This window comes from Chelonoidis abingdonii, chromosome 22, assembly GCF_003597395.2.
Source record: "Chelonoidis abingdonii isolate Lonesome George chromosome 22, CheloAbing_2.0, whole genome shotgun sequence".
NCBI classification, from domain to species: Eukaryota; Metazoa; Chordata; order Testudines; family Testudinidae; genus Chelonoidis; species Chelonoidis abingdonii.
Window position 1 is genome coordinate 8,161,858 of NC_133790.1, and position 15,952 is coordinate 8,177,809.

A 15,952-nucleotide genomic window follows, 5' to 3' on the forward strand; every position below is an offset into this window, starting at 1 on the left:
AGCTCTGAGGGAGACTCATTGGTAGGCCAGATGTAGGTGTAGGAAGGGGTTCAGGCTTATTCCCTCTAGCTGTGTTTGCCTTTCCCCATTGATCCGAAGTTCAAGCAGCCCCCCTTCCAGGTGAGCGTAGTGTGGGGAAACTCCCATTTCTCTCTTGCAGCTGCGGCCTCTCTGTGCTATGCTTTGTACCGGAACAGGCTCCTCTGCTGTTTCCTCACTACGCAAGTCCCAGCGGCTGCGACTGGCTAGCTTCTTCCTGGCTGGAAAATAGCTCCTGGCTGCATGACTCCTGGGAGCATCTCCAACACCTCAGTAGCCTCCCTCTCGGTTCCTCTACGGCCCTCCCCCCTCTCTCCAGGCTCTGAACTGTCCATCGGAGATCCTCGACTTGGCAGTGGGGTTAATCCAAGTATCGCATCCAGCCCTTGTAAAACGCATGTCGTGGGGGCAGCACCTGAGCGGCGGTTTCCCTGACATGCTTTGCAGTAGGCACTCCGCAGCTTCCTTTACCTTAACCCTGCACTGCAAGCGTCCCGGTCATAGCCCCTGTATGCATTGGACTTTGATATCTGGCCGTAGGTATCATAATTTCTACGGCTGGAGCGCAGCATGTGCCTGCGCAGCTTCCTCACCCCAAACACTGATGAGATCCTGCAGCTCGGCAGTGCCCCATGCTGGGGCTCGTTTGGGGCGTGGAGGCATGGTCACTGATTGATTGATTTGATTGCACTCCACGCCTCGCTGAGCAAACAGGAACGGGATTTTAAAAATTCCCGGGCATTTAAAGGGCGGGTCACCTGAGCCCAGGGCAGTGGAGTGCGAAACGATGACCAGAGAGGCTAAAAAGGTATGCTGGGATACCTCCTAATACCTGGAGGGCCAACTACAGTGCTGGTGAGTGTCCACACCTGATGACCAGCGCTGCATCACCAGCGCTGGATTCACTACAACCCGTAGCAACCAGGAGTACAGCCAGCGCTGCAGACAGGGAGTTGCAGCGCTGGCTGAGCTTTGTAAGTGTGGACACCAAGTAAGCTGCAGCGCTGTAACCCCCTCACCAGCACTGCAACTAGCAAGTGTAGCCAAGGCCATAGGCTGAATTTCACGGTCCTTCTCTCTCTTTTTGAAAACTAAGCTCCTTGGTGCAGGGCCTATATCTTCTATATATTTGTACAATGCCCATCATACTGAGGAAGCTACAAATAAACAAACTGAAACAGTGCAGCAGACCTCAACATCTATGTGCTTCGGGAAGTCAAAATCCAGATCCAAATTTCCCAGTTTGTGCCTGACTGTACAGAGCAGGCAGGTACCCGTCCAAAACAAACACATTGAATTGTTTATGCTCATGCATTTTTCATCCCATCATGCTTGTATACTTATACATACACTCTTCACTTCTCATATGCACTTTAAATAAGGCCACTGGGCTTTCTAAGTAGGTTTGTAAACATCTTTCACAGACTAGGGTAATTAGTCAAGATTTCATTACACTGGCATAAAACCTAGGAGCATCATTAAACATGTATAGTAGAGGAAGTATATTAAATGCACCACCTTGCCAGCAATGACCCAGAGTTATGAGACAGTGATCTTTACAGTAACGGACAAAGAAATTCTTAGGTGGATTGTTGCTGCACTCAGTTCAGTACCACAAGCCATCAGTAATGTCGGTCAACAGAGAGAACTAATTTCTGAAAAAGGAGTGGTTTCCAATATTCAACATGGAGGACTGTTTCCGTCTAAATTTAGCCAGTGCTTTTTTTATTGGGAAAAGATTAAGAGAAAACAACAACATTAGCTTCCTATGCGTTAGCACGTCAATACAGAGCAAAACGTCAGAGAAGAGTTTAGAGTGAAGGCAATTAAAAGCCTGGCTTGCTGCTCAGTTCTTCTAGGTTTTGCATTATATCTTGGATTTTATAAGGTTTCCATCTATCCATTTCTCTCTTCCAATCTCCATAGCATACGAGTGCATATAGCATGATTGCTGCTCTACCTCATGCATACAATAAGGCCATCTCCACTCCGCCCTCATTTTTATCCTATGTTTCTAAATGGGATCAAATCTTCAGGCCATACAGCACAAGTCTCTTTCATTAACTGGGCAATGACAAGAGGATACTTGCACTGTGCCTTAGACATAGGAATTTCACAGCCAAGAACTGCCATACAGCACAAGTCTCTTTCATTAACTGGGCTATGACAAGAGGATACTTGCACTGTGCCTTAGACATAGGAATTTCACAGCCAAGAGCCTGCTCCAGAGAGTACCTCCTCCCCTGGGAAGTTCGTACTATAGGAGACTAAACTATAAATGTGCTCAGCAGGAAACTCTCTCATGAGCAAACCACAAATTGCATTTATGCATAACAACATGGGGCCCAATTCTGAAACCCTTGCTCAGACCAAGAACCATTTATATAACAATCCTCCCTCAACTTCAGGGTAACTGTTCTTGAGAGTGAGTGGTACCAAACACAAAGACCCTTCATTAATAATCCCATCCAGTACCATAGGAAGCTCAAAACTAACTTTCCTGCATTAGACTACAGACTAGTCTCTCATTAAACAACCCCCACTACTAAGCATGGACTTGTTAAACCGAACCTCCATAAGAAGGGGAGATCTCCTATTCTACTGCCCAGTAGGGAACACACATAACTGTGTTGCTTTGGTCTCTTTTACAAGGTCATCACAACATGCCACTGACTCTGGCAGCTACAATGCCAGGGCAGAGATTAATACAGGGGAACACTTACAATCTGGGAAGGAAGCATCACTATTTTCTGATCATTTAAGATGAGGCCTGTTACCATGGAGAAGCTATGTCATTAAGATACTGATGGGCATTGCTTAGAGACAAGCTGAACAGAAGAGTCTGCCATTTTACACAACATCACCCAACAGACCAACTACTGGCAGTTTCCTCTGGCACATAAGTATTTTACACAGATTGTTAATGCTTAATTATTTGTATCAAAATGAGAGTGGAGGAAAACAGCCTCTTATAAGGGAATTAAACAAGGTGGGTGAGGGAATATCTTTTATTGGACCAACTTCAGTAGGAGAGAGAGACGAGCTTTTGAGCTACACAGAGCTCTTCTTTGGGTCTGGGAAAGACAGTGTCACAGCTAAACATAAGATCAAACAGATAAGTTTAGTATAAGTAGTTAGCACATAGTCTAAACTTTAAAGGAACATTCAAGGTAAAGTGGCTCACAGACAAAGTAATGGCCAATCTTAGGACAACCATTACCGTTTCCCAGAAGCATCACTAAAGCCTGCTTGAGTCCTTTGTTAAGAGAAAGGCCAATCTCTTTCCTTTGAACAGAAAACATATGTGGAAACTACTCTACTTGATGGTCTCAGCTGACAGCATGTGAAGTTTATTTTGAACCTCAAGTATTTGCCAGTTTCATAGGGACAGATGGGATTACAACCAGACTGTACACAGAATTATTACTTATTTTTAGGTGCTCCTGTGAAGGGACAAAATAGGAAAAGCTAAACAAAAAGTTATAATGTTCTTTTTCGCATTATCCACTCCAGCACTGTACTTTCAAGGTACGCTCTCATGATTCAGTAACACAACGGGGCACATTTATTTTTAGCCTGGCAATAACAGAAAAACTTAGATAAATCACATTCACCATTATATGGCCCACAGTGTCATTTTGTTCTGATCACTTTGCAGTGAGCAGCAGCCTCGTTTTCTGAAGTTCTCCTCCTAAGGATTATGGCTGAAGTTCTCAAAGGAGCCCAATGGTGTTAGGCACTCAACACCCACTGAATTTCAATAGGATTTGGGTGTTGAATTCTCTTAGGCTTTGAAAGTCCCAATTTATATAAATCACATTTGTTGAAGGAGCATGTTTTCCAAAAACTGGTATGTTGAGAGTTGTAATTAATACCTTAAAGCTCTATATATGTCCTCTGTGACACATTTTCAGATTTTCTTTGTGAATGGCCATAAAACAGTCTTTGGAGGTTATTCTGAGCCTGCTCTAGGCCCAAAGGCTCCGTCCAGTGGGACAAAGGTCAGGTTAAAAAGGTAGCAATAAGGATAATATTTTACATTTCTCTAGCATCTTTCCTTCCAGAGGAACCAAAGCTCCTCACTACTGAAATGCAGGCAAGTTTAGGGTGGTAAGTAAGCAAGCAGGCATATTGCTAGCATCCAAGAAGTGCAGATAACAGCTTAGTTTTGAAGGTCTCGTCCAAAAGAATCAAAACACAGTGAACTACACCGTATACCATATGTATAAACAACGAATGGCTGAGATGACCCACGTGGGATTTCCATTTACACTTCTAGGATGTCTAAAACCTGATGCTTGGGGAATATAAAAAACACAAGATTATTACAGTTATACTCATTTTATGGAGGTAAATTAAGCACCAGAAGCCCCACAATATTAAAAATTCAGGCCTTTTCAATTAACATTCAGAGCAGGGTTGGTACTGCCCAGAAGCCAGGATGATGTCAGGACGATTTTTAAATAAATCAGGCATGTAATTCCTGTGGTAGTGTCAGTCTGAATGTGCAACCAACTATTTGCACATGCACTATGTGCACCTGGCCTGGTTTTTAAAAATAAATAAAGACTCATGTGTTTTTCTACCTGCCCAGGTGTTTCTGTATTCAAAACAGAGCCTCCAAGATCAGCTTCTTGGCCCCAACCCTGACCCCCATCTCCCTGCACAGGCTTCTCCTGCCTTCCAGAGTAACAATGGGAGATGGGGAGACACGGGAAGAGTCACTCTCTGCTCTGCCAAAGGGAAGTCCATCTGACTAGAATGACCAGTGGTGAATGGCAGGAATCCCCAGGAAGCCCAGATGTGGAGACATGCATGCCCCAGCCCATCCCTCTACTCCACCACACATTTCCACTGCACCTCCAGACCATGCTATAGAACTGATTACACCCATCTACCTTGTGTACCCATGGCACAACGCCCAGCAGGCTGGGAAGCCAAGTCTCTGCACACCTCAGATTTTGCTCCTCCCACTCCAACCATTTCCTTACAGATCCTGCCTTTCCTAAAGCTCCCAGCACATACAGCCCCACTCAGACTTCCCTGTCCCCTCACACTCTGTGCTGGGGAGACCTTAGCATAGCAGCATCCAAGAAGCAAAAACAGCAGCAGAACTTGACACTGCCACCAGTTTGTCCTGATACAAATACACACAGCGCACTGTGGTTCAGACAGAAGAGCCAATAGAATAATTTATAATCTCAATGAAAAGATCAAAAAGATTTCATGTATAAATGATTCCTCTGCCACAGCTAGTAAGTCTTTGACCTTAGGAACAGGGGTTAAATTCAGAGACTAAACTGAAAACCCTAACGTGCAAGGTAGCAGCATTGTATCCCTGCTTTAAGTGAAACTCTGGAGACAACTTGAACTATGGAGCAGTTAAGGCAGGGGTTTTCAGACTTTTGTACTGGTGACCCCTTTCACCCAACAAGCCCTCCTTATACATTAAAAACAGTTTTTAATATATTTAACATCATTACAAATGCTGGAGGCAAAGCGGGGTTTGGGGTGGAGGCAGACAGCTTGGAACCCTTCATGTAATAACCTCGCAACCCCCGAGGGGTTGAGACCCCCAGTTTGAGAACCCCTGAGTAAAGGGGTCTCCACAATTAATCACTCAGATGGGTCAGGTAAGGCTAGGGTGGCAGATGCTTCTGTTAGATTGCACCATAGCAAGCTGCTCTCATAAAATACCTCCTCAAATTTTTAAACAAGTGCAGTTCTGCTTTCTAATAGGGCAATCAATATGAGTGTTATTAAAATATCCATTCTGTCTAGTTCTCAGGAAGAAGCTCATAAGCCATCAGGCCAGAACAGAGCGCACAGAGCCAGATAAATCAGGCAGTAGTAAAGGCAGGTAAGGTTCATATACAGTACAAAGACCATTATTGTGTTGCTCTGCATTTCTAGATAAATCTCTAAAGTAGCCAGGCAATGGATACAGAGTACCTCATTTTTAAAGCAGCAAAGAGTCCTGTGGCACCTTATAGACTAACAGACGTATTGGAGCATGAGCTTTCATGGGTGAATATCCACTTCGTCAGATGCATGCACCCATGAAAGCTCATGCTCCAATACGTCTGTTAGTCTATAAGGTGTCACAGGACTCTTTGCTGCTTTTACAGATCCAGACTAACACGGCTACCCCTCTGATACTCATTTTGAAAGGTAAACTGAAAAGGTCATTGATTTGCCAAAATCCAAGTTCAGGGTTCCTGTAGTTGTGTGACATTACTAACCCCACAAACAGAGCAGGAAGACAGCGTGTCTGCACTGACCTGCAAAGTGTTTGTAATGTCAACAACTACTGCAAGGAGAGCTCTGAACCAGGGAGGCACGAATGAGTTGTCAGCTGCTTTGATTTAAAAATGCATTTGCTGTTTAATGCCATGCATAGAGGTTCCAATCCAAAGATCATAAAGTCTACAGGAGTCTTTCTATTAGGGTCAGACCCTGCAAAGTGCTGATCTCTCCCAGTTTCTTTATACATTTCAGTGGAACCCCAGCTCATGTGTGCAAAGGGTGAAGGGTCCAGCCCCAACCCATATTTCAGGTTGATGGTTGTGTTGCATCTTCCAAGGCTTGCTGGGCACAGCTGCAGTTAGGGTGTTTTTCAGTTTCATATCTATGCTTGCTGGGGGCAGTGCAGGTTCCCTGCATGGTTTTAAATTTCTATAATTGAAGCTTCTAGTTGCTAAGGCAGTAGGTGATATAAAAATTAGCATGTCCACACACAAAGAAGTCAGTCTCACACTGCCCTGGGGTATCAAATATACTACCAGTATTTCACCAACTAAAGACTATACAGAGCTATTTTATTCGGCAGTTGTGAGAGTCACGAAGCTCCGCTTGTGCCAATGATGTGGTTTCTACTGTAACTAAAGAGGGAAAGGAAAGGAGAGAGACACTAAATAAAGGCACAAAAAAATAAAAATTCACAAAGACAAACAAGGGTCCGTCCTAGGACCAATCCTATTCAACTTAAATGATCTGGAGAAAGGGGTAAACAGTAAGGTGGCTAAGTTTGCAGATGATACTAAAATGCTCAAGATAGTTAAGACCAAAGCAGACTGTGACAAACTTCAAAAAGATCTCACAAAATTAAGTGACTGGGCAACAAAATGGCAAATTACATTGAATGTGGATAAATATAAAGTAATGTACATTGGAAAAAAATAATCCCAACTATACATACAATATGATGGGGGCTAATTTAGCTACAGCTAATCAGGAAAAAGTTTTTGGAGTCATCGTGGATAGTTCTCTGAAGACATCCACGCAGTGTGCAACAGCAGTCAAAAAAGCAAAGAGGATGTTAGGAATCATTTAAGAAGAGATAGAGACTAAGATGGAGAATATTTTATTGCCATTACATAAATCCATGGTACACCCACGTCTTGAATACTGAGTACAGATGTGGTCTCCTTATCTCAAAAAAGATATACTGGCATTAGAAAAGATTCAGAGAAAGGCAATAAAAACTATTAGAGGGTTGGAACAGGTCCCATATGAGGAGAGATTAAAGAGGCTAGGACTTTTCAGCCTGGAAAAGAAGAGACTAAGGGGGTATATGATAGAGATATATAAAACCACGAGTGGTGTGGAGAAAGTGAATAAGGAAAAGTTATTTACTTGTTCCCATAATACAAGAACTAGGGGCCATCAATGAAATTAACGGGCAGCAGGTTTAAAACAAACAAAAGGAAGTTCTTCTTCACACAGTGCACAGTCAACCTGTGGAACTCCTTGCCTGAGGAGGTAGTGAAGGCTAGGGCTATAGCAGGATTTAAAAGAGAACTAGATAAATTCATGGAGGTTAAGTTTATTAATGGCTATTAGCCAGGTAGGTAAGGAACGGTATCCCTAGCCTGCCTGTCTGTCAGAGGGTAGAAATGGATGGCAGGAGAGAGATCACTTGATCATTACCTGTTAGGTTCACTCCCTCTGCGGCACTTGGCATTGGCCACTTTCGGCAGACAGGATACTGGGCTGGATGGACTTTTGGTCTGACCCAGTATGGCCATTTTTATGTTCTTATAATTCCAGAGGGATGATCTTTTTGTACTGGCACTTGTTTGAGAAGGCCATTAACATTAAAAGCACCATAGGACTCAGGAGATCTGGGTTCAAAGTCATGGCTCAGCAACAGTGACTCCATGTAACCTTGAGAAAGTCACCAAACTTCTCTGGGCCTCTGATTCTTCATCTGTGTAACGGGGATAATGCCACTTATCTGATAGGAAAGTTTGTGAAGATTAATTCATTAACATTTATAAGCTGCTTTTCATCCAACAGTCTCAGAGATTGACGTTGATAGGTTAACAACTATAAGGTGTTTTCTGATAAATCTGAAGTTTTCCGTAGGTTGGGTAAACCCATCTGGAGCATGCATCTTCATCACTGGTATGACCAATAAATACTGGAATGCCTCTGGAAAGGCAACTGATTGGATTCATTTGGCAGAAAACTGAACAGAACTTCAAAGAGAAAAACACAGTTCAGTTGCAAACAAGTGAGCCACTCAAGGCAGAATTCAGTTCAAACTTGTGTCCTATTAAACATTCATACATCGCAAGTAATGTTTTTTCACAACATCAAGAGACCTGTCAAAAATGCTAAGCAATGGTTCCAAAGTAATTAAAGATGCTCTACTTTTGTTTCCAACAACTAGCTATGTACTCATGTTTGGTAGGGCTACTTTACACTGACAATGCAGGCTCTTCCAGCAGAGAGAGAGACACACAAAAGGAGATTGTTTGTTACAAAATGAATAATTTGGTGTGAAGATTAATGTATCTTAAAAATCCTTTCCAGCTAGATCACAAAATTGGTTCAGCTATGAAAAACAGGCTACACACTATAGCAGCTTCCTTGCACTAGCCCAGACCAGAGACTGGGCCAAATCCCACAAAATTTATACGCAAACCTATATCTGAAATTTCCTGAAGTTCAGAGATGTTTGGTTCAGTCCCATCAAACTCCAGGGCTCATGAACTGGAACAAGAAACTTGCAGAACTATTCAGAAATGTACCACAAAGAACAAATTCTTAATCAACACTGTCATCCAGGGGCCCTACAAAACAAAGTCTCCACTTAAACCACAGACCTATCTGCCATAACAAAACATAAGGACATCTTTACAGCCTGAAGACAAGACAGTTCTCATTAGAACTGCTCACCTTGCAAATTAAAAACACTCACTTCAGCTGCACTCACATTAAAATTAAATCAAAGACACACACAGCAATTTATGTCATCGCATCTTTACTGTTCTAAGAGTGCAGCCCATACACTTCTAAGAACAGGTGGTTCATCTAGCCAGCTGAACTGAACAAACAGGAATACAAAACACACACATTACCTACTGAGGTTCATGATGTTATGAACTGATTTTTTTCCCTCTCTCAGTAAACCAAGCCCTAATAACAACAACCACCTTCATAAATAGCACATGACCTTTCATAAAGGAAAAAGATAATCACTTCTTTGGTCCTGAAAACTACCCTGCCAGACAGAAGTCTCTTTCTGGAATTAGCTTCTGAACATATAATCCATACACCATCACATTGAAAGAAGAGTTAGAAATATTAACAAACTGCCTGCAGAATTTTTAGCCTACAGCTTGGCAGCCAGTTTACAGATATTTAATAAAGAGTTTTGATAACTACTGCACACATACATTTATTGTTGTAAAAGAATCCTTTAAAAGCCTCCCGTGTAATAGCATAATTTTTGCTTCCAACAGTATGAAAATTCCATGCTCCAATCAATACTATTACCTCTGAGTAATTAGTAGGAGAGCAGCAATGGCTATGATATATACAGTGTACTCCATACATTCTGAGAACAGTATTACTGCCACAACCATTTCAAAATTCCTGTTTAAAAACAAAACAAAAACACAAAGAAAAATAAATCTACATAACAGCAAATCTGGACAAGATAGAGAACACAAATTTGTCCTGCAGAGAACATGAAGGATAACAAAAGAAGAGCTGTTGTCTAGATCCTGACCTTTAAATTCTCCACTCGCTGTTAAATACTGCTCAGAAAAGTAATTTTTTTAAACTGCCAGTTTACATGAAGCAACCAGTAAGAGAGAGAGAGAGAGAGACACACACACACAGAGAGACAGACAGATGCACACTGCAGCCAACTGAACATCAAAAAAGTTTAGTAACGCTCTGTCAATATAAATGAGCACTTAAAGATCCTACATGTCTCTCTCTCACATTCATACACAGTGTTTCAGCCTCAGAGAAAAGAAAGTTTTTCACAGCACAAAACACACAATCCAAATCCAGCCCAACAAATGCGGATATATTGAAGTGCAGAGCCTAGACAGTTAATTGGCACTGTGAGAAGGTAAGCATTTCTTTATCCATTAAAAAGAAAATTTAAAACAACCTACAAACAGATAACTAACCTGGACTGTGAACCTCTGCTTAGGAAGCCAGCCATTTGCTCTTTCAGCGCTATTTACTTTTAGTGACTTGTTGCTTAGTAAAGATGCTGAAGAGAAGGATCAATATTTTTATCCTGCAAAGAATCCATTTTGTATTCTGGACTGAAAAACCATGTGTTTTTTGTTATAAACATGCACCCCTATACGGATTCTCCGAAACAGCATAAAAGCCAGCATTTAGCAGAAACTGCATATTCCAACAATGCAATTTAAAGGGAAAAAAAAAGCAAAGAGAAAAAGCCTGAATTTCATACAAACTCAGTACAATTACAGTCAGTCCCAGATGAGCTGAATCAAACCACTGCTTTTTCTGGCTGCTTATATCAAAGTCCTGATAGATCTGTTGGAAGTGCCTCATGAAGTATATTTCAAATAGCCTATTTGCTATTTAAAAGATCAGACACATTTTATTCTCAAACAAAATTTAAAACAGCTGTTTCTAAGAGCTGACTGCTGAACTGCATCCCTGCAATGTCCTCTCTGTCAGACTACCTCGATCATACGGCATTTGAAGACAGGAGGAATATTCTAACCCATAGTAAATAAATATCAGAGCCAAGGTCTCTAAGGTGAAAATGGGGCAGAGATACTGTCTTCCTGGCATATGAGGCACCCAGCAGTAATATGGCATGAAGATCTCCTTTTTTTAAGCCTTTTCCTGAATTAAGACTCTATTTTCTATGGAAATATCAGCAAGAGTGATGAGAGGAGAAAGGGGGAAAAGTAAAAAGGGGACCGAAGAATCAGACAGGTGCCAGAAACAAAACCAAAACAGAAAATGATTGCAAGCAAGATGATGTTTTCAGACATCTGCCTGCTCTCAAAGTTGCTAACAAAATACTTCTGCTCTTAAGCCAGTCTTTAATATAAACTAACCCAATTTCTAATATAGAAAAGGATTTATTCTCAAATCAATACAGTGACTAAAAAGAGTATTTCTCCATATTTCTATTTCCTTATCTATTTTAGAAAATACTATGTTCATAGCAGTACCATGTATTTCTATGTATTATTCCTGATCTTGATAAGTACACTTTGCATTTTTACGTATGAATTAAATAAATAAAGCTGCCTGATTACTTCCTGCATATCAGAATGGAACAAGCAGCACCCATCAGGATTCTCCCAGAAAGAATAAACTATTCTGTACCATCCACTTTCAGTCTCTCTTTTTAAAACAAGCATGTGTGACTAATCCTTTGCCTTACAAGCTGACAGAACCACTGTATCACCATGCTTCCAAAGAAACAGCAAAATTACCTTGGGTGGGGGGAACACAGTAAGCATTTGCTGGTCTGATATATTTTTGCAGAATCCTGAGGCATTTCCCTGTTCTGGGATCTTTAATGAGTTGGCCACCACCACTTCTTTCATGACATGCCATAAAACCAGGAGAGCAGAGAGTGATGCATTCATGTCAGTTGGACACAAAAGCCATGTTCAGGCAAAAAGAAAAGAAAACCGATTCTAAGCTAAGTTGCCATGGAGAAAAGGGGAGCTGTGAAGCAACTTGAAGTATGTGGTGAAAGGAGATAGTACAGTGTAGCCAGAGGGAAAGTAGAAACAAATGGGCCATCAGTGGCATATTTCTAACTGCACCCACTAACCTGAGGCTGAGAAGAAATTACTAGCAATTACTATTAATTTAACTTCCATGCAACACTCATGAGCATGAGCCAGTGCTATCCTCACAAAGGCAAAACAAAAAACCACACACCGTTGCCAAATTAGCCTATTAAGATAATTGCATATTGTTGAACCTTTGGAACCATCGAAATCAGACAATGTACAATCACAATTACAGGAAAACGGCCCTAATATTTTCTGTACTCAGCAGCATAGACCTATTGCCATCCCCCTTCTGTGAAATTACCAGCTTTGAAATGTCTCTTTCAGATAAACTATGGGTATTCCCGCTAGTGCGCTGCTACCATACTGCCTTTTCTACAAGGCAGAGAGACTGCACGTAAGGAATTAAGCAGCAGTTAGGTCACATTTCCAAAATACGCTATTTAGAAAATATACTATAATACAGCTAACTAAATAAACTAGAGATACAAACCACAGCCCTTGGAGCATTAGTATTTACAGCCTGCTTGGAACTCAAAGGCTGTAGCTAATTTGCCTGTGATGGAGCAGACTGCTTCTGCCCTCAGATTACCTTCACATGAATGTGTGTCCCCAAGCCACAAAAGTCCCCAGCAGGATCAAATACTCACCTTTTTGTTAGTATCCTGAGTTGCCTGCAGCTGATGTTCATTGATTGCATAAAACACTGGCACTGGTGGACACACAGCATTGGTGTCCTTGCTCAAGTTCATATACATACATTTCAGCTGCTAAGTGAAAAGCCTCCAGGGGCCCTCTTATGCCGGGGAGGGTGCAACAGGCCTTGCGAGGAGGATGCCACTTAGTCACTCACTGACATGGTATGGCAAATGCAGAAAAGAGGAGACGAGGTGCAGCTTGATGAAGAGGGGCCTCCATATCTTCTTCAGATCCTTTTATGCCGTCAGGGAGCAGCTAGCAGGGTCTAATCAGAGCCAGTCAACCCAGAGTCCCTCAGAGGACTGCAACTAGTTAGATAGCTGGAACATGTATTTAATGCACCAAATATTTGCCCCAGAGGAGGACACACAGATAAGCAGAACACCAAATAAGCATCCAAGATACTTACAAGTACCAACAGCGTGTCAGTTTCCATAGAAGCAACAATAATCAGCTTGATGCCCCCAGCAGCACAGAGAAGCAGCCCCACTGAAAGACAACTCCCTCAATTTAATTTGTAAAGCTAAAATGCCACTATAATGAATTAACAATTGTGTTCCATCATGTCTCAGCTTCCAGAATCTGAACAATATTGTGATATGGTTCCTGAAAGATAACTTCTAACTGAAAAGTACAAGGTGCTCATACACGGTGTCTCACGAGCATTGCTGTTGGCAGCAAGCAGGTCGTGAAGAAGAGCAATTCTGTCACTAGCGAACACTGGAATTAGGTTCCCTATAATTGAGTTGGGAGCCCCTTTTGGGAGTGTGATGGGGCATCTGCCCCCACATTGGCAGAAAATGGATTAAAAGCAGCGCTAGGAAGGCTGTGTAGGAGGCAGCCAATCAAAGGGCTGAGGGGAGAAGCCAGTCAGGGCAAAGCAAGTCCATATAAAAAGGAGCTGCAGGGCAGACAAGGGCAGTTCTCTGTTGGGAGCCAAAGGAGGAAGGACTGGGTCCCTGATGGGCTGAGAGAACTGCCAGCACCCTGGACAGAGCAATGCTGCCAACAGGGGCCAAGGGAACAAGACAGCTCCTGGCTGGCTGTTGGGGGTTGCAGACTGAAGCCCTGATGCAAGGGCAAGGAGGGTGCTGGAACCACATGGGAAGTGGCTAGACTGTGAACTGCAGTTTGCCACTGAAGGGAGTGGCCGGACAGGAGATTACAGGTCTCCCGGAAGGGGAGAACACAGAGTGTGGCGCAGCTGGAGAATAGTGTCATGAAGAGGATGCCAAGGTCCTGGGAGTGATGTGGGTCCAGGAGCAGAGGTGACGGTGGGCGAGACACCACCGGAAGAGGGCACAGAGCTAATTCCCAGAACAGCCAGGAGGAGGTGCTGCAACCCCGTCAAAGGGAGCCACATATTTTAAAACAATTTGTCCAAAAGAGAGGTTTAGTTTTTGTTTTTTTAAAATGAGTAGTAAAATCTTGTTTGTTCTTTTTCTCCTGGGTTTGTAGTTAGGGATCCTCTTACACTGCAAATTCTCTCTCACCATGGTCATTAGCTAAGCCTCAGGCATACAAACCAGGTAATAGGACCTGGAATTTACGGCTTCAAATAATAATAATAATGATAATAAAAAGCTAGACATCTGTCTTCTAACCTCCATGAACTGCTGTAGTATTAGGGCTTTTCTCAGCAGTTGACTGCAGCCACTAGAGATTGACCCCATCCTCTCACACAGATAAGTTAGCCATTTATTCCAGTAGGGAGCAGTAATACATACACAAGCATTTATCCCATACCACCACTCCACATCAGTCTGGAGAGTTTCTTGTTCGTGCATCTCAGAAGGTATTTTAAATGCAGAATGGATGTTCACAAGCCTTCGGCCAACTGAACATTTTCCAGTTGGTTTAACATCCCTAACTTAAAAATAAAAGAGCTTTAAGAGAATCATTAAAATGTCAAGTTTAACAGGATTGAAGAGAGTGGAGGGAAACTTATTTAATTTATAAAGTGGCATCAAGAAATAGTCATGGAAACCAACTTCAATTTTTGTGCACAGAGAAAGTCCTTGTACCCACAGCAATACTCATCTCAAATTAAAGATACACCAGAAGATTTGGGTTTTGTTTGAATGGGGAGGGCAAGAAATCTTTAACTAGGTTTGGCATCACACAGCCATGTTTGCTTAAGGTATTTTCATTCTCTTGAAGGGAGATTTTTCAGTGACAAATACTTTTATGTGGTGGTTCAAATTCAGAAATTGCTGGCCCATTTTAAAACTTTAGCCCATGCTTATTCACACGCTGGAAGACGTCCTTAATAGGGGAGTTAGTTGTTCGTTTGCATTAAGGAAAACTGTGCTAAAATGCTGTTCTCATTTCCAACAGCACAGAGAGCCAAACAGCAGCAAGCTGTATTTGAGGACCAGAATTTTTGGCAAATGGGTCAAGAAAAGCAGCTGTATTCACAGAAAGCGTGCACATCTCAACATACTTCAGGCTGCTGATTTGAAGCATGTCATGGGAGGCAGAGTGTACACTAGGAAAATTAGCCATTCTTAACCACAGCTCCCCTGTACCTCTCAAATGGTTGTTGCAAAACAGTTGCCCCACTGGGGCACGGAGGGTCATTAATATTTAATATGTAATATTTATATTACAGTAATACCCACAGACTCTATACAAACTTAGAGGGAGACATACACACTACCCCAAGGAGCTTTTAGTCTAAGGCTTTGTCTTTACTGTCAAAAGGCATGTTTTTACTGTGAGATAATTAATGCACATTACCCAGCCCACTGTAGAATTCTAGTGGAGACAAGGCTCTGCAGTTTTACCATGAGGTAACATAGGGGAGATCAGCTGTGGGTGGCTCGAAGGGTAGGTGGGGGAATTTGTGTGTGAAAGTGTCGACCCCACCTAGCTACTCCGCAGTAAAAACTACAGGTGCCTTGCCTCCACTATGATTTTACAGCAGGACAGCTACTGTGCATTAATTATCCTGCTGTAAAGAACCTACCTTTTCTGCAGCAAAGAGAGCACCTAAGGGATTCAATACAAGTTATAGCAAACAGTTCTAGATATGTAGCAGACGGGACCATTGTGATCATCTAGTTAGACCTCCTAGATAGAGCTTCCCCAAAATAATTCCTAGAGCAAATCTTTTAGAAAAACTTCCAACCTTGATTTAAAAATGATCAGTGATGGAGAATCCACCATGACCCTTG

The 15,952-nt window shown here is 42.3% G+C and overlaps 1 protein-coding gene across 3 annotated transcripts in view; it reads right to left on the reverse strand.

Moving 5' to 3' along the window:
- The window catches only part of PITPNM2 (phosphatidylinositol transfer protein membrane associated 2), a 197,704-nt gene that overhangs the window by 126,185 nt on the left and 55,567 nt on the right, over positions 1 to 15,952 (reverse strand). The window contains exon 1 of one of the 3 annotated variants that reach the window (XM_032800531.2): positions 10,470 to 10,629. The exons of the other annotated variants lie outside the window; for them this stretch is intronic. The gene's annotated coding sequence lies outside the window, so the exon portion shown is untranslated. Of the gene's footprint in view, positions 1 to 10,469; positions 10,630 to 15,952 lie in introns of those variants that run through there. 3 annotated transcript variants of the gene reach the window in all.